Below are 27,591 nucleotides of genomic sequence, written 5' to 3'. Positions count from 1 at the left end.
ATGCCTTCAGAACCCTGTACTCGGAAAGGGAAACATTCTTTCCCCGAGGAATCTGGAGGGCCTGGGGTTTGGGGTCTTGGTCACTGGCACTGGAGGGTGAGGTGGGATGTGAAGGAGGAAAGTCAAAACCAAGATGGCCTCACGCTGGAAATAGCCATCACCTATTGAGTATCTATTTATCAGGCACTTTTCATGTGTATTGTTGATCCTCACAGTAATCCTAGTGTTGAATTTTATTTCATTTGTTTGTAAAGAGAAAGCAGTTCCCCAAATGGCAGAGGCAATCAATTAGGGCGGGTAAAGGGGAAAGAAGTGACAGTCATTTTATTTATGTATTTACTTGCCCTCCCTGGGTCCTAGTTGCGGCACTCAGGATCTTCCATCTTCATTGCAACATGCCCGATTTTTAGTTGCGGCGTGCAAACTCTTAATGGCGTCATGTGGGATCTAATTCCCTGACCAGGAATTGAACCCAGCCCCCCTGCATTGGGAGTGCAGAGTCTTAGCCGCTGGAGCGCCCTGCATTGGGAGAGTGGAATCTTAGCTTCTGGATTGCCGGGGAAGTCCGAAGAGTGTCTGTAAGTCACTGATTGTGTGTGGCATCTGGCAGGGCCCATGGAGAGGGGCTCACATACTTTCCTGGGCTTCCTCACACTGGTTTGAGTCCACTCCATGCCAGGCAGGACTCCAGGGCCTACCTCCTTCCCAGTTCTCGTGCATCCCCTCTGGTCTTCTCTCTTCCAGATTCTTCTGCTCTTGACCCCTGGCCCTCCAGCCCTCAAGACCGCTTTCATGGTTGCTGGGCAGCAGGAATTCCCCGGAGCCAGGCATTCAAAGGCTGGAGTGAGGCTGAATCTTCATTAGAGAAGAACCAACTGTGCCCCAGTCACTGTGTTAGCGTTCTTTATGTGTGACATTCTTTCACCTCCTGTCCACCCTCTGAGATGACATGGCAGATGCTGTGGGTGCTGTGTCTGTGTACCCTCATCACTTATACCCCTAAGGCTTCCAGTCATCTACCCGCCTATCTTTGCCTGAGGGCTTCCTCTGGGCTTTGGACTGTTCTTTGCCAGTATGTGGGAGACCAGAAGTGCTGGGGATTTAACACCATCCAAGAGAACCCTGCACCCATGAATGGAAGGGCATTGGTGTGTAAATACGCTCCTCCTTCACCCCTGTGCTGGGGTCACTGAGGTGTGAGATCTACATGCACTCCCAGGGTTTCCCAGCAGGACGGAACCCACCTGAGGAGCTGGCTTGAAGACCAATCTGATTGCTCTCCTTCCTCTCCTTATCTTACTCCCCCACTTCTCTACTGGTGTTTCTACTACCTAAATCACTCATGTATACTGGAATAGTGGTCTCAGGATACCTGCTTCTGGGGGAACCCAGCCTAAGTCAGGTGGGTACTGCCATCCTCATTTTACAAATGAGAAGACTCAGAGCTTTGAGAGGTTGACACTCACAACCAGTTCCACAGTTATGTAAGCGAAGTGCCTGCATTCATACCCTGGCTTGTTAGACACCAGAATGTCCACTTCATTGTTCTACTGGATACCTTCTTTTTAAAAATTTTTTTAGTTAAAAAAATGTTGGAGTATAATTGCTTTATCATGTTGTGTTAGTTTCTGCTGCACAACAGTGAATCAGCTATTTGTATACATGGATCGCCTCCCTCTTGAGCCTCCCTCCTACCCCGCCCCATCCCACCCTCTAGGTCATCACTGAGCTCTCTGTGCTATATAGCAACTTCCCACTAGCGATCTGTTTTACATATGGTAACCTATATATGTCAGAGCGACTCTCTCAATTCAGCCTGCCCTCCCCTTTATTGCTCTACTGTATGCCTTCTTGAGGACCCTGTCGCTCTGCCCCCAAAGCCTGGGGAGCAGGGTGGGTCGGCTGTGCAGTGGCTGGAAACAGGGAGTGTTTCCAGGTCACCCAGCCCTCCTTGCCTCCCTGCGGGCCCCTGGCCAGGAATCAGAGCCAGTTCCTGGATCATGGACAGAAAGAGAAGCGAACACCCACAAGACTGCCTACAGGATGAATGGAAAAAAGTGAATGCCACTTGAAGTGCTAGAAAAGAAGAGAGAGCCAGAGGTATGAAGAGTGATGGACTTGGGATGAGGAATCTTTCCAAGTCTTTGCATTATATGGGGGCCTGTGATCAGACTTCACTACATGCAGCAGCCCCTGTAAAGAGGAGGAACCGGGGTAAGAGGTGGGAAGAGATGTCTTGATAGTGGAGTTTGCTCAGCCTCAGGCTCTGGAATGTCTCTTTCTGGGAGCCTCAGGCACAGGGAGAAGTTGGCCAGTGTCTTCTGTGAGCGTGAAGGTGGGCACTTTGTGGGGGTGACCTGCGCCCTGCAAAGACAAAATTTCAAGGACAGAACATCATGCAATTTTTTACCTGGTTGGGTTTCATGACACCTTCATCTTAGTTTACATTCTAGAAGCAGACTCTGACACAAGGGTTCAAGTTCAAGTTGGGAATGGAAAAGTGGGGGATTGGGGAGACAGGAGGCCCACATCAGAAGTGTTAGCATGTACTGTGAGTGAGGGGGCATGGTCCTGCTGAGGAATCCCAGAAGACATTAGAGACATGCTCCTAATTGTCCATATGATAAGGCAAGAAAGTTGGGGCATTTATCCACCAACTCCCTCTTTGCCACTATTGGAGGACTGCTTCCAGATACGATAATTCTCCAGCACTTCAGGCTTGTCCTGAGCTTGAGCCAAGGGTGTCTCCATGGCCAGAAAGAGGGGGGAAAAAAAACCCTCAGGCAAAGGGCAGGGGTTGGCAGTAAGCAACCTTCTTCTTTTGGAGGTAAGGGCGAGAGACATGGGCAGAATGCCAGCCCTGGCCACACTCTGCCCTCCTCCTGGACGTCTCCTCTTCATGTGCTTTTGTGGGTTTGCGTCATCTCCTTCTTGAATGCTTGGGGTTCTCAAGGCTTCTGACCCATGGCTTTCCTCAAGCCACATGTCCCCTTGGACAATCCCGTGTACTCGGGTTTAACTACCCTCTGATTTGGTCCAAATAATCTTGGACTCCTCTCCACCCCCACCCGATGTCTGTGAGCCTCCAGTGATGGCATTCCCAACATGTCCCAGACCCAAATTATCATCTGTATCCAAAGACATGCCCTACCTCTGCATTTTCTCCTCCGTGGTGGCATTAGAACCCACCTAGTCTCTTTAGAAACTATTATTAGAAACTACCCCTTGATTCTTCCTGGCTCTTCATTTTCACATCCAGTCACCAAGTCTTGTGGGTGTGGCTTCCAAAATATTTCTGAGAGTCATTCCCTCCGCTCCATCCCCACTCCTACTGCCACCGGCTGGGCCCTCATCGTCTTCTACTTGGGGTGTTCCAGTAGCCTCATGACTCCCATTTCCAACCTCATCCCCCCCCCCCATGTACCTCCTCCTGGCTCCTCTTCCACACTGGTCAAAGAGTTCAGTCTACAATGCCAACCTGAACTTTCGATGTCTTATTCAAGACCCATTTCTGAAGAGCCAACCAATTTCAAGCATGTTGGTCTGCTGCACGAGGCACAGGGTACCTTTCTTGAACCTCCAATTCCTCCCCTGGCTACTCCCAGCTCTGCTACTTTGGTCTTGCATGCATGCTGTGCCCTTTCCTCTCAGGCTGTGCCCTCTGCTTGGAATACCTTTTTTTTAAAAAAAAAAAAAACTTGCTTTCATAGCTGACTCTAAGACCCAGCTTAGATGACACCTCCTCTCAGAAGTTTTCCTTGAATGCTCCAAGCTGGATTAGATACTCTTCTTTTGTGCTCTTATATTGGTGCAAGCATCAGAAAATTCACTGCAAATGGGCTTAAGTAACAATGAGAATAGATTGACTTGTGTGACTGCATCAAAGGGTAGGACTTGCTGCAGGTGATGTGTGATCCAGGGGCTTAAGAAATGACCCTGTGGTAGTCTCCGTATTGCTAACTCTGCCTTACCCTGGGTGGGCTTCATTCTCAGAGTCCTTGGAGTGAGTCCCATAGCTTCAGACTCACATCCTGCCCAGTTCAGTGCAATGAACTGTTCAAGCAAATGCTGGCTTGTTGAGACCTGTCTAAGAAGTTACTTGTTCCTCTCCAAATCAATCAAAATATCCGAGGGCTTAGAGCGTTCTACTTCAGCAGTTGGCAAACTATGGCCAGTTTGTTTCTGTAATGGCAGAGTTCAGCAATAGAGAAAGAAATGAGCAAACTTTTTCTATAAAAGGATAGTAAATATTTTAGGTTTGGTGGGCTGAAGCAAAAATCAAGGATATTATGTAGCAACCAATGTAATAAGACAGAAAACAAATTTCCACAAAATGTTTATGGATGGAATTACAATTACAATAATAATTGAGTACAATTTTTGGTAATAAATTGTCTGCTAGTGAGGAAAAAGGGATTTTTTTTGGTTGGGGGGTGGAATAACATTTTGCTTAGTTGGGTTTCAAAGTTAATGCTCCTTACCATCAGATCGATGGCAAACGTTCATCTATAAAAATTACTCTTAGTTCACAGACTGGGGTCTGTGAACAAACCCCCCACAAACTCAGGCAGGGGTCTTCCCTGGTGGTCCAGTGGTTAAGACCCTGCGATTCCATTGCAAGGGGCTTGGGTTTGATCCCTGGTCGGGGAACTAAGATCATGCATGCCTCATGGTGCAGCCAAAAAATTAAAACAAACAACAACAACAAAATTAACAGGCAGGATTTGGTCCCGGAGGCCAAAGTTTGCAGACCCCTCCCCTGAATTAAATCAAACTATTATCAAGCTAAAGGAAGAAACCCTGGGAAGCTGGAGAAGGAGACAGCAAACCACCCTGATGGTGGAGATAATATCAGTGCCACAGGGCCTCAGGTGTGAGGCTACCTTTTTGACTTTCCATTCACAAAGTTAGGCTGTAGGACATTTTATCAGACATTTCTTTTAAGACTAGTTCAAGTCCACTAGGCCCCAGGAACCTGATGCCATCCCTAAAACACAGGCAGGGCAAAGGTAGCTGTACCCTTTCAATAGAAGGGAAATGATGCTCAGAGAAAAGTGACTCATCTGAGGTTTCCCAGCAAGGCCTCTCTGAGATACCTTTGAGGATTCTAAGACGTGAGCCTTGGGACGGACGCTTTGCTGAGTGAGTAACTGAACAGTTATGGTATGCCCTAGTTAGAGGGCAGAAGCTGGGCCAACAGGAGTACAGGCTAGTCTAGACATGTCCTGGGAGGCTAGGTCTCTGGCAGACTCTGTGACATCCATGGGTCAGTCTCCGGGGATGGGCATGGTCAACACATTTTCTCAGGAGCCCAGCTGTTTCAAGAGTCTCTGGGCTTAGATCTGTCTCCCAAGGAGGACAGGTGATACTAGCCCGATAGTCCTGAGCTAGAGGGAAATTAGGCTGCAGGCAAGAATGCCCGGGACATAGACAAGAAATCTCACCCCTCATCTTGTTGCTTCTAGCCTCTGGGCCTGGCCTCATCTCAGTCCCTGAAGAGCGCTCTGGTGACTGTGGGCCAGGGTATGGTTTAAACCTTGATTTTGGGATGACCCCAAGGTGGGGGCAGGCTGTGGGCAGCCCTCCTCCAGGGCTGACTTGGCCTCAGGCAGGGCTATCCACGGCCAGGGGAGGGCCTGCGGGAGGGCAGAGGCAGTCAGAAGTGAAGGATGGTTGCTGGGGTCCTTTCCAGGATTTATGCATAATGAAAAATGGATACCGATTGTGTGGGTGCCAGCAGCAACACATACACACTCACTGGTCTCACGCACGTATTTACACACTCCCGTAGGAAGATGGCCACACCCATGCCCATCTTCACTACCAGGATGTCACACTCACATCCTCACATACTCCTATGGTGTCCCACACTTACATACACAACCCCATGCTTATACCCTGTATTCACACACACCAGTATTAGTTTCCTAGCTCTGCCATCACAGAGTTCCACACACCGGATGACTGCAAACAACAGAATTTGGTTATTGTCTCACGGTTTTGGAGGCTAGACATTCAAAACCACAGTTCTGGCTGAGATCTGTAGGGGTGGATCCTTCTCTAATTCTTGCTAGCTTCTGTCAGCCTCAGGCATCCCTTGGCTTGTGGCTGCCTCTCCAATGTCTGCCTCCATTGGCTCACATATGTGGGTTTCTGTGTTTCCACACAGACACCTCTGTTTCAGGACACGCATCATTGCACGAGGGGCCACTCTACTCCGGTGTAACCTCGTCTGAACGGATTATATCTGCAGTGACCCTGTTTCCATGTGTAAGGTCATATTCTGAGGTGCTGGGAGTTAGGACTTCAATATATCTTTTTGGAGGGGACACATTTGATCCATAACAACACCTTACGGCCATAAAAATCTCACATGTACATATTATATCCCCACAGTGGCACACAGATGCATACGCTCAAAGTCACGCAGACACATGTTCACACGTTCTCATAGTCACAGAATGACACATAGCCACATACGCCACCAGGATCACACACACACACTCTGCTTCAGCCTCCTGGCGTTGCACACCCCTCACAGTCGCTCCTTCACACTCCTGCATGCCCGGCCTCCCTCTGACACATCCCTCAGCCCACCCCGGGGCCACACTCAGAGGCCACCCCGCGGGGGTCATGCTCCGAGACCCACACTTGGCTTGTACCTCTCACATCCTCTCCCACCCACACAGTCTCTCTGGTTCTGACTCCTCCTCCATCCAGCACACTCGATCCCCAAAGCAACCCTCAGGGTCGGAGAGGCAGCAGCCAGCTGGGGTGGGGTTGGGGGGTCCCCCTGCCCCGCTACAGCCGGGGCACCAGGTGGAGAGCCCCCCGTCGGCTGGGACCTTCTCCATCTCGGCCTCCCACTCTTCCCTCTCTGGGGCAGACGGACAGACACACGGACACACGCACGCACGCTCCCACGCTCAGCGCCGTGCCCCTCCGGCAGCCCCACGGCAGCAGCCTGTTCCTCATTATGGGCCAATGCGCCTGTTTACTCACCCAGCTGGAGATGGTTAGAGAGTGATAAATAATGAAAGAGAAAACAGGCTTTTCCCCTCTGCGGCTTCTATTTATGTAACATGTGTCACAGCTCACTCACAGACTTTGTTTCGGAGCTGGTTGCAGGAAATAGTTTATTTTTTCCGGACGGTGGCTTGGGGGGCCTGGGGGGGGGGTGGCTTGGGGTTTGGGTTTCTGGTCTCACGCCCATGGGAGTTTCGGGATCTGGTTCCCAGAGCCGTCCTCCCCTGGTGCCTCCCCTCCCCGCCTCCCCCCTGCCCCACGACAGCTCGGAGGCCGACGTCATGGCTCAAAGCTGCCTCAGATCTGGGTTTTCTGACACCACTGATTTGCAAGGAGTTAGAGTGGTTGAGGGGCCCCTCCCCACTGCCTGTGAAACCCCTCAAACAGATGGGTTTGTTTTAAGAGCCACACAGCTTGAGGCTAGGACTCCCTGAAAGGAGTAGGTATGATGGGGGGCTTCCCAGGTAGCCTGCACCTGTTAGGGAGGAGGGCACACAAGAATCCTTTCTATACAATATCAATAATAGGGACTTCCTTGGTGGTCCAGTGGTTGAGAATCTGCCTTGCAATGCAGGGGATGCGGGTTCGATCCCTGGTTGGGGAAATAAGATCCCACCTGCCTTGGAGCAACTAAGCGTGAGTGCAACAACTACTGAACCCAAGCACCACAGCCAGAGGGTCCATGCCCGGCCGCAGAAGATCCCACGCACTGCAACTAAGACTCGGCTCAGCCAAATAGATAACATTTTAAAACACAGGTGATAGATCGTGCCCTGTGTCCACTTAGCCCTTTCGCGTCCACGGTCTCTCTGAGGCTTCTTCACTTTCAGTGGCTCCTTCCCAGGTGAGAAAGATTGAGGAACAGGACCCCAGAGGGACTGAGTGGCCTTGGTCTGCTCAGCAGGTTGTGAAGAGCCCAGCCTTGAAACTCACCCCACCCGCCATCTCCCCTCTCCCAGGGCACCTCCCTCGGAAGAGTTCTCCTCCACTTAAGACACACCAAGGCATGTGGGAGTGTTTCCCAGGGTGTGGGGGCTTGGAGTGTGGTGGATGTGAGTTGTCAGAGGTCTGAGAGTGGGCTGCCTCCCCATCCTTCCCCCAGGATCAAGGCGGGCATCCTTTGAGGGATGCTCCAGGGAGAGAAGAAGCGACAGGAAGTGGTCCTGCTTCCTGACCCCCCAGTGGAGGGAGGGCCTCGGGAAATTTAAAGGCAACCTGCCCCCTTGCATCCTGTCTCTTTTGCCAAGGCAGGGAGCCCATGCCTTCTTTGACATGGAACCTCATTGAGGGGGTGGTCCCAGGCCACTTGTTGGAGAAACCCCAGAAGGTACTGACCTCTGAGGAATGCAGATTCTCCTTGGAAGATAGGCTGAGAAGCCCTAACTCCGGCAGACTCGGTGTGTGCGTGCGAGTGTGTGTGTGTGCGCAGATGACAACGGATCAGTCTTGCCCAGTGGCCTCAGGGATCTTTTCAGAGACCGCTCCACAGGGATCTCCTGGCTGTGGGGAGAACAGGCCACATTTCAAGACAAGGACTTTTGAACGGGGGTCTGACAAGCATAAGAACACGCAGTGAAGACTCAGTGAAAAGGAGAAAAAGCGTGATGGAGGTGGTTCTCAAATTTACTGGGTGTCAGGATCCCGAGATTTAATTCAACGCTGATGCCCAGGCTTACCCCTGGGTGTTAGTTCAGAAGGTGGAGAGCATCCAGGAATCGACATGGCTGACACGGTCCTGGGAATTCTGAGATGGGTGGTTTCCCAGAGGCTTGGAGACAGCAGCACCCTCAGTGGGTCCAGGAGGCACCCCCAGCCCCCTCCCCCAATGAGAAGGAAGCTTTACAGTTGGGAGAAAATCTGACTTTCCCCAAAGAATGGCAATGAATCAGTCAGAAGAATAATGAAATTGATTTGGTTGGAAAGAAGGGAGAGAGAGGGGAAGGGAGGAAGGAAATTGGAATGGAAGGAAGGAAAATGGGCTTGGTACACTCAGGCACCAGGCTCAGTTATATGACGTTTGGATCCGTCTGCTCTGACTTTGGGACATCCATACCCACTTCAGGAACCTGAAACGCTGTCAACATTTTATTCTTACTATCAGCTAATTCTTATCCAGGTGCCCCTACCTCACCCTGAGTCCAAACTTTTTGTATCAGCTGAGCGACTACCACACCTTTGAACACATACTACAAGCCAGGCACTGTTCTAGGTGCTTTATAGGATTCCCTGGTGGTCCAGTGGCTTAAGAGCTCCTGGCCTCAGAGATCTCTGACTGCAGACAAGTGCCTGGGACAGGAGGATGAGCACCCGGGGTCTCTGGTTTTTCATCCTGGGAGCACTCATGGCTCTGAGAGGGTCCCAGGAGAGAGGCGCCACGTGAAAGGGGCTCCAGGAGCACCCCCTGCCTAGGTTTCCAGGAGCCCCCTGCATCCTTGTCCCTTGGCAGGATGGATGTGTCACAACCTGGAGATCAACAGTGTGGGGGAGGGGCAGGGCTGACCAGAGGCCCCACCCTGGATGTTTGTTTAGGCTGCGGTTGAGTTCAGTTCAGCCTCTCAGTCATGTCCGACTCTGCAACCCCAGGCACTGCAGCATGCCAGGCTTCCCTGTCCATCACCAACTCCCGGGGCTTACTTAAACTCACGTCTATCGAGCTGGTGATGCCGTCCAACCATCTCATCCTCTGTCGTCCCCTTCTCCCGCTGCAAGTTTAGCTTAGTTCCTCCAGGGATGGTGGGTCCTGCCCACAAACATTCACCTATCCACACACATACGCTCAGGTGCCGCCCCTGTGTTCAGGGCCCCCTTTCATGAAGGAACCTCTGGTTTCTCATGTCTCCTGTGGAAGGTGACACATGTAATAAAAATCATCCTAAACATTAACATGCTCTACACACCTTGTCTCTAAGCTTCACATCGGTCTTGCAAGAAAGTTTTTATCATAATCACCTGCTATCCTTAGAGATGAGAATAATGGGGCTCAGAAAAGCCAAGTAATTGTCCTGAGGCCACACAGCCCATAGGTGATAGGGCTGGACTGGGATCCAGATGCTTCATCCCTGCCATCAGGCTGCCATTCCCGTTTCTCCCCCCAAGTCCAGCGCCCAGCGCAGCATCCAGGATATGTTCAGGAAGTCCACCGATCCACGTGCGTATATGGGTCTTATTTCACACACACTCACACAGTCTCCAGTCGCCCCTTTCTCCAAACCCACCCTGAGCTGTGATCACGAGGCAAACTCAGAGAATCGCAGGCCCCTCTGCTTTCTCTGCAGCCAGAACTAGCACCATCCTGAACTCCCTGAGGGCCCCAGCCTCAGTTTCCCTCTGTCTCTCTGGTCCACACACCTGAGCAAGGCTTTGAGGAGATGGACAGCCCCTAGTCAGCCTCCTGCCCCAGGTCTGACCCTCACTCTGGAAGCCGCTGCCCGCCTCCGTCCCCCCCTCTTTCCATGAAACATCAGGCCTGGCACTGCCCGCCTCCTGCAGCCCCCTCTCCTGGCGGCCCCCTGGGAGCCTGGGCTTTGCTTGAGGGCAGCGAGTGAAGCCGGCTGTAACAGAGAAACCTCGGGCTCCTCTTTAGAAGTCCCTGGAGGAGGCAGATCTGAGGAAAGGCTGCCGAGAAGGCGCCTGCAGCAATGTCAGCTTGAGAACAACCTGGCTGACAGGATGCTGAGCGGGGATTAAGGTCGGGATCAGGGAAGCCAGGGAGATGAACGCAAGTTCCCTGTTTCCCTTGTTGCTGCCACCGCAGCCTCTTCCCAGGCTGCTGGGTTTGTCTTCTTGTTTGTTCTCTGGGAAAGTGGGCGGAGAGGGATGTGGGCAGGGGTGAGGCAGGGAAGTGGGGGGAAGGACAGGGGAGAGGTGGAGATGGGCAGGCCGGAGATGGAAAGCGATGGGTTCTCCTCTGGTCCTCAGGACTCGGTGAAGGATGGGGCAGAGGCACGGGGGTCCTCATTTAGGACCCTTCCCCCACTGACTGTCCCCAGTTGGCCATGAGGCAACGATCACCTACCCTGTTAACCCTTCCCATGTGCAGAGCCTCTCCCGGTGGCAGGACTCATGAGGACAGAACTGTTCTTGCTCTGAGAGAGACTCCCAGCCTACGTGGCGGGTGCAGTACACCTCCCAGAAAGGGGACACGCTGGTTTCCACCTGCCCACAAACGCAAGGTCGCTGCAGAAGGGCCTTCACTCCGACCTGTCTCCTCATTGAGGTGTCACAAGAGCCCAGCCAAGTGGGCAGCTGAGCATCCGTAGCAGCTGATGGAGCCCCGGATGCATCATCCCTGGCAGGTGGCTAAAAACCGTGGCCTCTGGTCTCACGCTGTTTGGGTTTGAATTCTGGCTCTGCTGCTGACTTGCCGTGTGACTATCAACTAAACTCCCCACGCCTCCGTGGGGAGAAAATGGCAGAACCCCCTCCTAAGGCTGTTAAGATGAAAGGAGTGAGCACAAGAGCAGTCCCTGGGGTAGGGCGGGACACAGGCGATGGGTGCGCTGAGGGCGGTTGCATTTATTGTGAAGCAGAGGGAAGGAATAGGAGTGGGAATCCACAGTGAATCACCCGAAAGCTTCTGGGAGAAAGGGAGTGTGGAGTCTGACTTTGGAAGCAGAGGTTTGACAGGGTCGGAACGAAAGAGTGAACTGGGGGGTGAGAGAGAGCCCCTGTTTGCCTGGAGAGTGGAGGGCCTGAGAGGGGCGGAGATTTAAGGATGTGTCTGGGGAGAGGAAGGAAGTATTCATTTTCTGGGAACTTCAGTCTTTCTGAGGCCATCCTTTCTCCAAGGTTCTAGCTCTAAGTAGGGCTAACATGACTACTCTCCTAGTCTTGCCAAGGATGAGCCTAGGGTGCAAAGGCCATGAAAAGATGCTGTTGATCATTGTGACCTTCCGAGACTGGGGCTTGTTCCAGAAACCCAAGCCATTCAGAGAAGCTTCCAGTGGCACCAGCATTCTCTGGACCTGATGAGGGAAAAGACAAGCAGATAAACATGCTGAGACTACAAACCTGGAGGCAGATGGTCCCTGGGCTTGGGTTCCAGCTCTGCCACTGACCAGCTGTTTGGAGCAGGTCAGTCGGCTTCTCCGGGCGTTCATTGCCTGGTCTGTGACATCGGGTAAAGATTCACACAGAAAGAGAGGAGGGCTCGTTCTTGGCTTCCTCGGGGACAGCCACTACAGTGCCTGCTCACTCTGGCCCACACTGAGGCCCCTCTTGGGAGCCTCATCAGCCCCTTGCCCTATCTCTGGGCACCCTGACTGCAGGCTGGGAGTAGAGAAGGGTCTAGGTGGGAGTGAGAGCCCAGGATGTGTTCCAGGGATTGAGGAAAGGATCCGCTGCACGTGAGTGCTGGGGGGAAGCACTGGGCCAGGGGGCCCGGTCTCTGTGGGGGCGGGTGGGGCACCCTGAGCTGGGGACTGTATCTCTAGGGGACTGGTTTCTGGAGAAGCTAATTTCAAAAGCTTCTTTTAAAGAAACCTGTCAATACAATTGATGTATATTTATTGTTGAAAATTTGGAAAATACAGAAAAGTGTAGAAAAGGAGCTGAAGCTGAAGCTCTAGTACTTTGGCCACTTGATGCGAAGAGTCGACTCATTGGAAAAGATCCTGATGCTGCGAAAGACTGAAGGGAAAAGGAGAAGGGGACGGCAGAGGATGAGATGGTTGGATGGCATCACTGACTCAACAGACTTGAATGTGAGCAAACTCCGGGGGACGGTGAAAGACAGGAGAGCCTGGCGTGCTACAGTCCATGAGGTCTCAAAGAGTTGACATGACTTAGGGACTAAACAACAACAACAACAACAACAACACACTTGATGTATCTGTAACTCAAAAAATGCAGACACAGCATCATGAATAATGAATACATTACAGTTTCATAAAACTAGTTTCTTCATTAAATAAAATATCAAGAACCTTTCCTCCAGATCATTAAAGATTCTCTTCCAGCATCATTTAAAATTGCTGCACAGGGGGACTTCCTGACGGCCCACCGGTTAAGACTTCTCCTTCCAGGGCAAGGATGTGGGTTTAATCTTCAGTCAGGTAGCTAAGCTCCCACATGTGCTATTGGTCATGTCCGACTCAGTCGCTCTGTCATATATGACTCTGCAACACCATGGACTGTAGGCCGCCAGGCTCCTCTGCCCATGGAATTCTCCAAGCAAGAAAACTGGAGTGGGTTGCCATTCTCTTCTCCGGGGGATCTTTCGGACTCAGGGATCGAACCCAGGACTCCCACATTGCAGTGAGATTCTTTACCCTCTGAGCCACCCATGCCTCTGGCCAAAAAGACAAAACATAAAGCAGAAGCAGTGTTGTAACAAATTCAATAAAGACTTTAAAAATAGTCCACATTAAAAAAAAAAAAACCTTAAAAAAATAAAAAATAAAATGACTGCACAATACCCCATCTTCCGAGTGTGTTGTAAGGCATATACTTTTATCAGTCCTCAATTGTTGGGCACCCAGAATGTTCCTAGATTTTTGCTGTTATAAGCAGTGCTGTGACAAACATCACGGTAGAGAAATCTTGGAAGGGGCGGCTAACTTTGCGGTTGTTTATTTGTCTGTCTACCCCAGCCCGGAGTGTGAGATTTTCCAGGGCCGGCCCTGCATCTGAAGCATGAGCTTGGTTCCTGGTTCTCTGTAGACCTCCAGTAATTGTTGAATTGCATTTTCTGAGGCTTGCGCTCCAGACTGAGGAACTAGGATGATGGGCTGATCAAGCGGAAGCCCGCTTTCCCTGTTAGGACACTCAGGGTCCCCAGTTCCCTCTGTTGGGTCTGCCAACTTCTAGGGGGAAAAAAAAACATTTCCAAGCCCAGAGCTACCACCATCCCAGAGGCTCGCTGAACTGCTCCCCTTTATCTCTTATCTTTTCCTGGGCAAACCTTCCGTGACCTCCCCCTGCCAGGACCCTCCCCCCTGTACCACCATCCCCACTTCTGACTCATTTGAGTCCTTTTGTTATGTCTTCAGGCTGAAGGCCTAGCCGACAGAGCCCTTTCACCTGCTCATCACTGTTGTGGCAGCTCGCAGGGCTCCCCCTGAAGTGGCCCCTTCTCCGCCCCCCGTTTCTGACAGCACAGCCCCTGGGCCCTGGGAAGAGCCCACAGGGCACCCTCGGCCCTGCCCCCTGCTCTGCCCGCCGCCTGCCTCCCATGGTACCAAGGAGCTCGGTCTCTTCCTGCCCTGGGGGCTCTGGGTGGATGCTGTCATTCTTCCTTAGACAGATTTGTAGAATCAGGGATTTTTGGAGCTGAGACCCAGCTCCTCATTTTTCAATGGGTCTTTAACACGGTTGAGAGGTAAGGGACAAAAATGAGAGGTAAAACTTACTAATTTAATCTCCCCCTCAAGCATCCATGCCCACAACCTCCCGCAGGGTTCTCTTCTGTCTTCTCTTCTCCCCCCTCTCCTTTTCCTCTCTCTTCCCCCTTTTCCTCTTCTCTCTTTCAGCTCCGACACACTCTCCCACCCTCCTGTCCTCATTTCCCCTCCTCTCCCCTTCTTTTTTAAGTTTTTTTTTTTTTTCTTTTAACTTTCAAGGTCATTCCGGACTCCTGACGCCGCCAGTCCCTTGGTGAGACGTGAGCGCCATTGGCGTCCGTGGCCTCTGTTTCCGTGGCAACCCAGTAACCATTAATTTTCAATTAAAGGAGACAAAAAGCTGGATGACAGCTCCAGGTCTGCTGAAGATGTCAAGAATCTGTATTAATATACAGCAAGAGAGCATAATTGTGTGTCCATCTTCCAGAGCAGCGAAAAATGGAGGGATAATTACCAGCTCGAAAGCCACTCTGTAATTTAGTTCTTACTGTCACCACAGCCCTACACATTAGCATAAATTAAAAGCAGAGTTTATTGTTATCAAAGTGCATTGATATCGCCAGACCTGCTTTCTTCCTTTTAACTGTTTGTCGTGGGTGAGTGACTCTCCAACTCTCTCGGGGTCTCCCTGGGGTGGCGAGAAGTTACAGCGAGGGGTGATGCCGAGGTACGGATGCCGGATCGGGAAGGTCTTGGTCATTTCTGCCATCCTCTCTTGGAGCAGATGGGGACCAGGGTCAGGGCGTGGCCCCTCTGAAGGGGTCTGGGGATGCAGCTGATGGGGAGCTTGGATATTAATTCACCTTCCAAGTGCCAATGCTTTGTTTTGCCTGAGGCCCCTCCAGCTCTCTCTGGAGGGGGGCTGCTGCCCATTTAGGGGTCGTTTTCAGTGACTAGCACAGCAGAGGGCAGGTGGGGTGCTAAGTCGCTTCAGTCCTGTCTGACTCTTTGCAACCCCGTGGACTGTAGCCTGCCAGGCTCCTCCATCCATGGGATTTCCCAGGTAAGAACACTGGAGTGGGTTGCCATTCTCTTCTCCAGGAGATCTTCCCCATCCAGGGATCGAACCCATATCTCTTACATCTCCTGCATTGGCAGGCAGGTTCTTTACCGCTGTGCCACCTGGGAAGCCCAATGAGTGCTCAAAGCCAGCCTGGAAAACAGTGAATGCCAAGCGGTTTCCTCTCCTGGGGTGGATGTCAGTGGGGGCCCTTCTTGCTTCCCCAGTTCAGGGTGTGAATTTCCCATCTTGGTGTGGAGATGCTTCTGGCTCTGGCCCGGTTCCCACTGGCCACTCAGGGTCCCAGGTAACCGGTGTGGCCTCCCTGGATGTCCCCCTGCTTGCTGCTCTACTATGCCTCACCACACCCTCCCCTCCCCTGGGTCCTGCCACCCTGCAGCCTCACCTCCGAGTAGTCACAGCGCCTGGAAGTGTCTCGCTGCCATGGTGCCAGTGACAACCACAGAAATCATGAATTTCCATGAATGGGGGATGCGGGGTTTTCTTGTATTCTATCCAGAGAGAGCTGTCCTTCAGAGGGGAATTTAGTGTAATTACCCTTAAGGGAGCGATCCTTACACAGTCAGTCACAACACTGACCTCCTGGCTGAGATCTGACAGCAAAATTACAGGCTGTGTACTCAACAGAAGGGGCATCCTTCTTTTTGGGGGGCGGGGGGGGGGGCGGGAAGGAAGGAGGAGGAGGGGAAGGAGATGCAGAGGCTTTGAAAAGAAAAGTGCTGGCTTCCAGCTGCCAGGCAGGGTTCTCCGAGGCATCCGTGGGGCAGGGAGACTTGCCCAGAGGTCCCCATGAACTTCCGCTGGTTCTCAGGAGGGGTCGAAGTCGGTAGTCCAGCCTCTTCAACCCTTGAACTGTGATCTGTGATCTTGACTAAAGTTAATCTTATTGTAGGTTAGGGTTTGGAGGATATTAGAAACTACTTGATAAACCACCCACACGTGTTTCCCCAAACACATCTATCTGTCCCTTGGTCTCTCTTCCAGGGCTTGAATTTCCTCCTGCTTTTGCTTAATACATCTTATACCCTGTTAAGGGCTTTCAAGGTGGCTCTGAGGAAATGGCAACCCACTCCAGTACCCTTGCCTGGAAAATTCCATGGACAGAGGAGCCTTGTAAGCTACAGTCCATGGGGTCACAAAGAGTCCGACACGACTGAGCAACTTCACTTCATTTCACTTCTGTAGTAAAGAATCTGCCTGCCAATGCAGGAGATGCAGGTTCAATCCCCGGGTCGGGAAGATCTCCTGGAGGAGGAAATGGCAACCCACTCCAGTATTCTTGCCTGAGAAATTCTGTGGGCAGAGAAGGCTCAAGGGCAGTCCGTGGGGTCACAAAGATTTGGACACAACTGAGTGATTGAGCACACACACACATACATGCCCTGTTAAACCTCCCCTGGTTTATTTACCTGGCAGGACTCACTTGCTAATCTGTGACCATTTCAAATTTAGCATGAACTTATCAGTCACACATGCTGGCCTGTCACGTGGCAGAAGCCTAAGGACACGCAGACCAAGACAGTTTTCACAAGGTGATGGAGAAAGTCCGCGGTGTGGACAGATCGCTGTGGACTGTAAAGCCGGGGAAGGAATGGAAGTAGATCCCCAAATCTCCCAGCAGGGAGGGGCCCCCAAACCGGTAGGTCCAAACACCTCCCAAAGCAGGGGATCCCTCTCCCCAAAAATCAGCTGCTTCCTTTCCTAGGACTCCTACCAGCAGGACCTCACCAGCTCGAAAGAGGTGCATTTCCCACTAAACAGCACTGACTCCTTAAAAATTCCTCCTGAGTGGAAATTGTTTCTTACCTTCCCTTTGGAGTCCAGGGACTAATCTAAACTTTCTCCCATGGGATAGCCTTTTAGCTCCACAGAGACCATGCTCAGCTGTCTAACATCCTCTCCTTCAGTTCTGGGGCCCAGTGGGCCCATCACCACCTAGCTCACCCTCCCGTGGAAGAGCCGAAAAAGAACCTGAAAGGACGAGGGAGGTGTTTCAACATTAATCCAGTGTTTACTGAGCACCTGCTTTGCTCCCAACACAAATACTCACCACCCATCCCATCCAGTGAGGCGAGGATGTACTTATTTCCATGTCACTGTAGAAGAAAAAAAGATCCGCGGAGCTGTAAGTCACTTGCCCCAGATGACCCAGTGGCTGAGGGGCAGAGTGAGATTGGAACCCAGACTCCCATCCCCGTGAGGCTTGCTTTGAGCACCCATCTACCTTTCCCTCCAGGCCCAGCAAGCACCCTGTGTTCTGTCATTGCTCTGCCTGTCTCCTCCCCTCCAAGACACTTTGCTCCAGGGACGCAATGCCTTCTCTCCTCTCTCCTCAGCAGGGAGAAGGATTTCCAGGGGGAACCCAGCTCGAGTCCTGCTTCCTCCCTGAAAGGTCCCCTGCCCTCAGTAACTGCCTTAATGACAATATCAGCAATTACTTACGACTATAAGACTAGCTCCAGAGCTTGTCATGTGCTTAAAGTAGGGCATTTCACTCAGTTCTCTGGGCATTTTCCCTGGCTGAGGATTCTGCCTGGACCCCTGTCCCCTCTGAGATCTGTGTCTCCTTCAAGGCCACCTTCTCAGTAATCCCAGTCCTAACCAGCTTTCCCCACTTCCTAGTAGCCCTGTTTTCCCCCACAGTTCCTATCACTTTCTAACATCATATAGAATTTTCTCATTATTAGGCTTATTGTCTGTTTTCCTCCACTTTAGCCTCCAGAAGGGCAGGGACTTGTTTATTTTGTTTACTATTGCATACCTACTTAGAGCCATGCCTAGTATAAAGCAGATGCCTAATGCGTATTTGTCAAATGGAGGAATACTTAAAACCCAGGAGTGTTAATTTCACAACAGAGAGGAACTCGGGCCCTAGTTATGGGTTAGGTGGTTTGGCCAAGGTCACAGCTGGCGATACCCAGACTCAACTCCTCATTCATTTGGAGCTACTGAGTATGGGGCTTTAAGTGGGGCCTGCTCTGAGCTTTCGAGGGGCAGGGTAGCTAGCTGGTTTGCTGGGGGATTTCTGCCTGCACACCCCCCAACAGGCCTCTCTGGGTCTCCCTCCCCTCCTTCCTCTTCCTGCAGCTCCTTTCAGCTGCCCTGCCCTCCTCCCAGCCGGGGAGGGGCCTGCAGGTGCAGTCTGACTGGCTTCCCTTCCCCCCAGGACTGGTCCCTGCCTGGCCTGGAGTCCACACCCAGGGGCCCTGGGCACCCCCGGGAGGCCCCCACCCTGGTCTCTGAGTGGCTCCTCTCCCTGGATGTGAATCCGGGCCCCAGAGTGGCCACACAGAACATACATCTTAAACAAACACTTCTCCTTGCTGTTTATCTCCCTGGCCTTTAAACAAACTCTTTCAAAGGTTTCTGCTGATAGGAGAGATTTACTGAAAACCATTCCTTGCTTAAAAGCTCTGGGTTTATGTTGCCGGGGTGGGGGCAGCGGGGCTTGGAGCCTGGGGTTTCTCTAGCTCCGGACCACATGTTTATCCTCCAGGCCTTGATAGAGGAGCAACACAGACTAATCTTTATGGAAAGGAAAATAGGAAAAGCAGGAAAGGGGAGGGGTGCAGACTGGGGGAGAAGTTTGGCTCTTGTCTTTGACTCCAGGAGGCCAGTGGCATGTCTGGTGCGTCTGTGCCCACCAAGCTGCTGCCCGAGGGAGTGGGCCTGCCAGGGTGGGGCTCCCTTGAACTTTGGACGGAAGGCCTTAGGGCAGGTGAGCCTCTTCTAAGGCCCCCACCCCTGGACAGAGGCCAGAGTGGGCCGCTCCTACTTGGCGGCGGGGGGGGGCAGGGCAGGGACGTGGGGCAGCAGTCACGTGACAATATTTACTCTTGCATTCGACCAACATTTTGTAAGCACCTAGCTGTGTGCAAGAACCTGGACTACAGAGTTGAATAATTGTTAACTCTGACTTCAGCATTTCTGGCAGCCTGGCGCTGTTTGAAATCACTCACATGAGTTAGCTCATGTATTACAGCAGCCCTAGAGGTAGATTCTGGTTTCCCTGGTGGCTCAGATGATAAAGCGTCTGCCTACAATGTGGGAGACCCGGGTTCAATCCCTGGGTCGGGAAGATCCCCTGGAGCAGGAAATGGCAACCCACTCCAGTATTCTTGCCTGGAAAATTCCATGGATGGAGGAGCCTGGTAGGCCACAGTCCATGAGATTTCGAAGAGTCGGACACGACTGAGCAGCTTCACTGGAGAGGTAAATTCTATAATCACCCTAGTTTTGCAGACAGGGAAACCAAGGCACAGAGAGATTGAGACCTACCCCAGAGGTTTTGGTTTAATTGGGAGGCAGTCTGGGCATTATATTCTAAAGTGTATCCTGAGGGGACTGCCATGGCGATCCAATGGTTAAGACTCTAGACTTCCAATGCAGGGAGTACGGGTTCGATCCCTGGTCGGGGAACTAATGTCCCTCCCTCAGTTACAGAGCAACTAAGCGTGAGGGCTCCGGAGCCCATGAACCACAGCTAGAGAGCTTGTGTGCCACAAGGAAAGATCCCAGGTGCTGCAGGGAAGACCTGATGCAGCCAAGTAAATAAATAAAATTTTAAAAAAAGAAAGAGGAATGAATCTTTACCACTTGTGGGCATGGGCCGGGTGGGTTGCATACATTTTCTCATTACTCTACCTCCCAAAGCTTTGAGATACATCGTATGACCACCTCTGTTGAGAAAACAGAGGCACTGGGATCTTAGTAACTTGCCTAAGGCCAAATTCAAATTGTGGATTTAAATCCACAATTAAATGGCCTAGTATTTACTCCTAACCCTTGAAGAGTGCTTTATACCTTTTAAGCTGTCTCCACATTTATTTTGTCCACTGAGGAGGAAAGACTGAGTGGCTTGTTATAAGTTACACACCTGGTTTTTCAGCCTGTGAAAGACCCATGGGAGGTCATCTTGTTTTTGTTTTGAAACCTACTTGGGCTTTTGTAGATAGAAGCTGCTCCTAAGAGGAGAATGGGGCCAGGGAAGTGGGCCAGGGCAGAGGCCCTGGGCAAGGGCGGATGTCACTCCAAAGACTCTGCTGACTTACGTGTGTGCTTTGTTTGTGAAGTGAAGGGGCCGTCTTGGCAGGTGGGGAAGGGAAGGAAGGCAGGTAGGAATTTCCACTCCTTCCTGGCCCGGAAGCCAATGCCCCTCCTCTGTGTTTACACTTGACAGGCCACACCCCTCAGGATGGCACAGACTGACACTCCTTCCCTCAACCCCTCTGCTCTGAGCCAAATACCTTTCCCAGCACCCAGAAAGCAATTTTCAGCACCTGGGACCTGGGCTGGGCCTGGCTTCCAAGAAAGAAGGGGGAGATATGATGAGGAGGTTGGGCATGGGAATAGGAAAGGTGGGGAGGTAGGGGGTAGCCCAGGCTAGGACAAAATTATGTGATTGCCTTGCACTTGTCACCTTTCTGTTTGTATTATTTTTTTTTATATCATGACACCAAGTTTCTAAAACTTTTCATCCCCTCCTAGCAACTCTTGCTCTAAAATATTTCATTCACACAAAGGTAAACATAACTGATGAAATGTGAAAGTCACTCAGTTGTGTCCGACTCTTTGTGACCCCATGGACTGCAGGCCGCCAGGCTCCTCTATTAGTGGAATTCTCCAGGCAAGGATACTGGAGTGGGTAGCCATTCCCTTCTCCAGGGGATCTTCCACAACCAGGAACCTATTTCTCCTGCATTACAGGTAGGTTCTTTACCATCTGAGCCACCACAGAGAGCAGCTTCTAAAGCCACCCTTTCAAGAGAGAAGTGCGTTATGGCAATGGCCTCTTTGTCCATTCATTCTTTGATGTATTCAACAATTTCCTTGGGCATTCCTGGGGACCCTCCATCCCATCTGAAAGCCTTATCTGGCCAGCTCTGAACTGTTTGATGGGCTACTGTCCAAGCTTTGGCTTTGCCAAAATGACACCCTTACCCTATTATACAACATCTAGGTATATTGGCAGCAATACAAACTCTCTTTTTCACAATTCAGAGAAAGAAAAGGTAATTCATTCTCCTGAAAAAAAAAAAGTTTGGGAGACTTTGCTTTAAGTAAAAAAGGGTGGTGATTTTATCCCAGTGCTCACTGCAGCATTGGTCACAGTAGCCAAGACATGGAAGCAACCCAAATGTCCACTGACAGATGAATGGATAAAGAAGATGTGAAAGATACATATAATGGAATATTACTCAGCCACAAAAAGGAATGAAATAATGCCACTTACAGCAACATGGATGGACCGAGAGATTATCATACTAAGTGAGGGAAGCTAGAGAAAGACAAATATCGTATAGTATCACTTATATATGGAAACTTAAAAAAAAAAGACACAAATGAAGTTTTTTTACAAAATAGAAATAGACCCACAGACAGAGAAAACACCAAACTTATAGACACCAAAAGGGAAAGGGAAGAGAGTGATAAATTAGGAGTTTGGGATTAGCATAGACACACTACTATATATAAAACAGATAACCAACAAAGTTACCTGTGTAGCACAGGAAATTATACTCAATACTTTATAATAATCTCTAAGGGAAAAGAATCTGATGCCAGTGAAGTCCCCAATCAATTTATTCTTGTCTGGCCATCCAGCTGAGCTCCTTAGGGCAGTTGAGCAGCAGCCCATTCAGAATAACAGAGCTTGGATGGAATTTCCAAACGGGGCCACTGTCAATCAAAGTTCTGGATTCATTTCCCTCTGTTCTCCTCCGTAGAGAAAGAGCTGACTTGTGAGCTCTTAGGAGAAGACTCTGAGCTCAGAGCTGGAAGGATCTCAAACAATCCTCTAGTTGGATTTACAGAGGCTGCTGCTGCTGCTGCTAAGTCGCTTCAGTCGTGTCCGACTCTGTGCGACCCCAGAGACGGCAGCTAGAGGGGCTTAAAAGTAGTACAATCTTTTAATAAACTTAATTTACACTGTAACCCTGAATATGAAGCAACTAAGAGTTGTACCTCTCTTCTAAGTTGGAGAGGCTGGACCCTGCATACTCTGCTCTCCCAATTACCCCTTGAATGGTCCGGAGCTCCCCGTGGAACTCCAAAGCTTGCAGTGCACATATATAATCCACAGAGCTCATTCAGTGATTCAGCTTACAGACTCATTCAGCTCATTCAGTGATTCAGCTTCAGATTACAGCTTACAGGTGAAGAGCGTGATGGAGAGGATAAGTGGAGTGAAGTCGCTCAGTCGTGTCCGACTCTTTGCGACCCCGTGGACTGTAGCCCACCAGGCTCCTCTGTCCATGGGATTCTCCAGGCAAGAATGCTGGAGTGGGTTGCCATTTTCTTTTTCAGGGAATGGGATCGAACCCAGATCTCCCGCATTGCAGGCAGAGCAGGCAGATGCTTTAACCTCTGAGCCACCAGGGAAGAGGATGGGGGCCCCTAATTAGAGTCCTCCACCCTCTACAGTCTGCTTTGGGTTCGCTTTCCTTCCCTAAATGCACGATGTGTTTTCCTGTCCACCTTGACCTCTGAAATCCTATCCACCTCAGGCTCAGCCCAAACGCCGCCTCTTCATGGTTCCCAATTCTCTCATGCGATTCTGGCCCCACGCCAGCTCCCATCGGTGTTCCCAGAGCTGGCTGATTTTGCACCTCTCTTGGGATGAACTTCCCTTGTATTTCTGCTCACAACGTGGCTCTTTTCTCCCTCACCAGACTGTTGGGTTCTCTGAAGTCAGGGGCACTTTTTCACTTCAAGCATCTAGCCTGTGAGAGGTGTGCAGTCACGGTGAAGCTGTTGACATGTTTTCTGGGGTGAAGGTGAGATGCTTCGCCTGTGGTTGTGGGAGGGCTTGCCTACTGGACCCTAGTGCTCACTAACTCAGCTGAGGGAGGGCCTTGAATTTGATCAGCTGGGTACTTGGAGAACTGAATGAGGATGGGGGAGGGACACAGTCTTTAGGGCTTGGGGAAGGGTCCTTACTGCTCTAACTGGCTCCTCCTCCACCACCACCCCTGAAAACGTGGAGCAGAAAAGAGGGTAAGGGAAGAGAAGTCAGGGCCCCTACACTTCTCACCACCACTGGTTTCCCTCTCCTCTGGCATTTTAAGAGCTCAGACTCAAACCTTTCAAGAGCTTTTGAAACAATGAGATTTGTAAGTGCCCTGAGCCCAGTCTAATTGCTTAAAAGCCACTTCAGACTCCAACTGACCCAGGGTAAAGCCTGGGGAGTGGGCAGCGGGGAGGGGAGACCCAAGACACTCTGTCACCCTGCTCCCCAGGCCTTTCTTGGTGACCAAGATCTGCACCATGAGTGATGCCAAAAGGAATGAATATTCGATTGTCTCCAGTTAGCAGAGTCACTGAAACTTCCCTGTCTTTTCCCCAGCCTTTACCTCCAGGGAACCCCTCACACCTAAACCTGTTCTCACACACCGTCTCATGCAAAGCCCAGCATCTCCAGGAGTGGTCGGGGCAGTTGTGTTCACAACCAGTTTTCGGATTTCAGACTAGCCCAAGGTAAGGAGGTCCAGAAGGGTCAGATGGCAAGTCTGGAGGTATCTGACTCAAAGATGATGATGTTCTGTTCCTCTGGGATCTTCTGCTGTAGAGGCACGGGGTTGGGGGGGGGGGTTGCGGTTTGCAGTCTCTAAGTCAGTTTCACCTCTCCATGCCTTTCTGATTACTCATCCTTCAAGTTCTGGTTACTCTTCCTTTTTAATATTTATTTATTTGGCTGTTCTGGGTCTTAGTTGTGGCATGCAGGATGTTTAGTTGCAGCATGCTAACTCTTAGTTGTGGCATGTGGCATCTAGTTCCCTGACCAGGGATCAAACCTGGGTACACTGCATGGAGAACGTGGAGTCTTCTTAGCCACAGGACCACTGGATTTCTATATAGAATTCTTTTCTCTGGCCCAGGACCGTACAAGGACCCATATTACATAGGGTCAAATGTGCTCTACAGCCTTTGAGCCCCCCTATAATTTGGCTGCACCTCCCCTTAGCTCCATCCCACTCCTGCGCCTTTTCACATGCTCTTGCCCTCCCCTCCCCATCATCCAGTGCAGACATCTATTTAAATGCCCCGCATCAGGCTCAGCAGTGGGGACAGTGAGATGACTAATTCATCCTGCTTTCAGAATGACACATTTTAGGTGAAATGTAGAAATATAAACAAATTATTTTCTCTGCCACGAATTTGTTGAGCACCACTATGAGCCAGATGTTGCCTTAGGCTCTAGGGACATTGAGGTAAATAGAATGGATAAAGTTACCACCTTCGTGGAGCTTATAAGGTGGAATAAGAAATGGGCAGCAACGCCTAAGCAGAGAGAGGTGTAATCTGCCAGATAGAGCAAGGGAAGGGAAACAAAGCCGGGGGAGGAGAAGGATCTTGGAGGTGGGGCCATCTGAAGGGAGACCTGAGTGGAGGGAGGGAACAGCTTATGCAAAGGTCCTGAGGCAGAGCTGCCTGTGTGTTCAAGGAGGAGCAAGAGGCCAGAAACCCTGATGCTGGGAAAGATTGAGGTCAGGAGGAGAAGCAGGCAACAGAGGATGAGATGGTTGGATGCCATCACCGACTCAATGGACATGAGTTTGAGCAATCTCTGGGAGACAGTGAAGGACAGGGGAGCCTGGCGTGCTGCAGTCTATGGGGTTGCAAAGAGTTAGACATGACTGAGTGACTGAACAACAAGAGGCCAGTGTAACCGGAGAAGAACAACTAAGGGAAAGAGAGGAGGAGATGAGTCAGAGGAAACAGGGGCCAGATCATGATGGGGGCTGTAGACTCAACAAGGGCTTTGGGTTCTAGAATGAGATGGGGCCATTGGGGATATTGAGTGGGGATATTGAGAAATATGAACAAATATATGTTTTGAAAGGCTCACTTTGGCTGTTGATGGAGAACAGCCTGGAGTGGAGGCAATAGGAGAAGGAGGGAAACTAATTAGAAGGCTACTGTAATAGTCTAGCAAGAGCTGGTGATGGTTGGATATTGGGAAGTAGTCAGATTAGAGATCATTACGATACATTCGATACAGTAGATCTTGATAGAGATCAATATGATACATTACGATACATAACCGAGTAGACACTCAGTTATGAGAACACAAGTCCAGGACCCCTGAGGGACCAGGAGGCGGTGGGCTGGACTGTTGACAAGAGAGGATTGCTAGAGGTTTGATCACTGAGCTGAATCCTAAATGAGGAGGAATTGGTCCAGACAGGAGATGGGAGATTGGCCAGAGGGGACAGCAAGAGTTGAGGTGTGAGCCTCATGTACTGTGGAGAGCTGGGAGCAGGTAGCAGATCAGAGCATCATTTAGCAGCAGGGAGTGGTGTAGTCTGGGGCTGGAGAGGGTGGGGGGTGGGGGGTGGACACTGAGGTGGGGCCCTGTAGAAGAGTTTAGGGTTCCTTTAGTAGGCAGCAGAAAGCCACAGAGGATGTCAAGCCTGACTGCTTCCCCATCCAGTCTATGTTGGACAAAGGTCACTCTGGATGGGGAGAAGGGGGAAGGGCAGGACTAGGGGTTGGGAGGCCAGTTAGGAGGCTGACTTGGTGACAGATGGAAGTAGCCTGGACCACAGGAACCCTGATGGAAAGTTGTCAGGACGCTCAGTTGATGACTGATTGGAGAAAAGGGCTTAGAAAACAAAGGAAGAGTGACCCCCTGTTCAGCTCCAGGGCCCTTAGACAGGAATGAGGCCCCCAGTTTAGGACCCTACTCACAGGGCAAGGAGTCTGCAGAGCCCACCAGGACCACCCTCCTTCCAGATCATTCTTCAGATACCCAGGACACCGAAACTCTCACGGGCAGGGTCTGTGTGGGCCACCTCCCCAGGTCCACCCTCCAGGGTGAAGCCTGTCTGGGTTGCAGGCTGAGTGTGGGGGATTACATGGAGCTGGGATGGCCACGCGGTGCTCTTAAAGCCCCTCCCAGACAAGGTGAAGCTGGGGATGGGAAAGGAGGGGAGGCTGGCGGTGGGAGGGGGGTGTGGGTAGGAGAGCTCAGAGGTCCAGCCTCCCTGCACTGCCCCATGCAGAACACCAGGAAGCCTGAGAACTCTCCATTTGAACCTGGCTTTCCAGATCTTTAGAAGGTGTATGTGTCAGCCTGGGAGAACAGAACATATTTTATTTAACAGTTTGTTAACTTGATTTATAACTTTTAAATATTTAGACATATGGAATGTGGGCCTCCATTTGTACTTTTGCCGGGTCCAGGAGGGGTGAGTGGAAAACTCCCCAGAGCCGGGATTGTATCTTATTTGCCTTGCTCACCCTCTCTCCTCCACCCCCCATCCCAGGGCCCCTGGGCCTTGGTAATTTCCAGCCAACTGGACAGATTGTTAGATCCTGGCCTGATAGTGAGAAATGTGGACTTGCTCTGGCCCCAGGGGGAAGGTTCGTCAGGCAACTGACCGCAGAGGCCTTTGGATGGTGCGGCCTGGGCAGGGGGTGGGGAGGACATGGACTGGGGCCTAGATGGTGAGGAGCTAGGACCCCAGGCACAGACAACCCCATTCACAGCCCACCTCTGTCTGCTCTTTAAGACTGTGTGGTTCTTGTAGGACAGGATAATGAAAATAATCCCTAATTACCCCTACCTAGCAGAGCACTGGGGGGGAAGAGGTGGTGAGCGTTGGCATGTAGTTACTGCTGCTATTATCACATGAAATGGTCCCTTTGAGGGAACTTTTAAGACAAGTTAAAGGGCAGCTCCTGGCAAATGAAAGGAGCTGAAGTTGGTTTTGGTGACAGATCTTTCTCTTCCACTTTATTTTTTTTAAACTATATATACACATTGTATATATATTATATATATCTGCCTGCAATTCAAGAGACCCCTGTTCGATTTCTGGATCAGGAAGATCCCCTGGAGAAGGGATAGGCTACCCACTCCAGTACTCTTGGGTTTCCCTTGGGGTTCAGCTGGTAAAGAATGCACCTGCAATGTAGGAGACCTGTGTTCGATCCCTGGGTTGGGAAGATCCCCTGGAGATGGGAAAGGCTACCTACTCTGGTATTCTGGCCTGGAGAATTCTATGGGCAAAGAGTCGGACAGAACTGAGTGACTTTCATTTTAATATATATATAAACTTAAGTAAATGTATTTCATTTTATCTTAGTTTTTAGTATTTATTTGACTGTTCTGGGCCCTACTTATGGCACGTAAGAACTTCAATCTTTTTGCAGCATGTGGGATCTTTAGTCGCAGCATGCAAACTCTTAGTTGGGGCATGT

Source organism: Muntiacus reevesi, chromosome 20 (genome assembly GCF_963930625.1).
Source record: "Muntiacus reevesi chromosome 20, mMunRee1.1, whole genome shotgun sequence".
In the NCBI taxonomy this organism is placed as follows: Eukaryota; Metazoa; Chordata; class Mammalia; order Artiodactyla; family Cervidae; genus Muntiacus; species Muntiacus reevesi.
Note: the sequence above shows the minus strand (reverse complement) of the source record.